Source organism: Tenrec ecaudatus, chromosome 15 (genome assembly GCF_050624435.1).
Source record: "Tenrec ecaudatus isolate mTenEca1 chromosome 15, mTenEca1.hap1, whole genome shotgun sequence".
Classification (NCBI taxonomy): domain Eukaryota; kingdom Metazoa; phylum Chordata; class Mammalia; order Afrosoricida; family Tenrecidae; genus Tenrec; species Tenrec ecaudatus.
Genome location: NC_134544.1, coordinates 91,394,319 through 91,394,969, shown reverse-complemented (window position 1 = coordinate 91,394,969; position 651 = coordinate 91,394,319).

Sequence of the window (651 nt, the reverse complement as noted above, 5' to 3'; positions counted from 1 at the left end):
GTGGGAGTTCAAGATCCAAGATGGTGCTGCATACTGCAAAGGGAAATCCATTCTTACCCAGTAGGGGAGGAATGTGCTGTGCTCAGAGGACAGTCACAAATTCAGAATTCTCTGTTTGGAGAGAGTCTAGCAAGATGGATTTTCATAGTAAAGTGGAAGCATGCAAAAGAGAAAATTTCAGAATGTTAAAGAAAGAAACTTATTCAAGCAAACATACAATAGTGTAAAACAAGTAAATGGAAATTTAATTTCATAAGAGCTACATGTCTACTTTACTCAACATCTAGAAGAATTCAAAGAAGTGTGCAATTTTATGCATTTTCTGACACCTATTATACATGTGAGCCTTCTACCAGTTGAATCAACTCCCCCAGTCAAATTGCCTTAAGGCATTTTGACCATGCATCTGAAAAAATTCCACTATAACTTGTTTCTAATACCGAACACATTTCTCTTATTCCAATTGAGAGAAAGCTTCTGAGGTGACACTACATAACCTGTTTATGAGAAATTACAGCATCTTAGTCACACTAAAATTAACCTAAAGTTTGTAAAGCCCGAAGAATGTTGTATTTCTAGGAAAATAATGTTCAAAGGAACAAAGTAAATAGTGTTTTCTCAAGGGTAGAAGGCCTACCCCACTAATCTTGG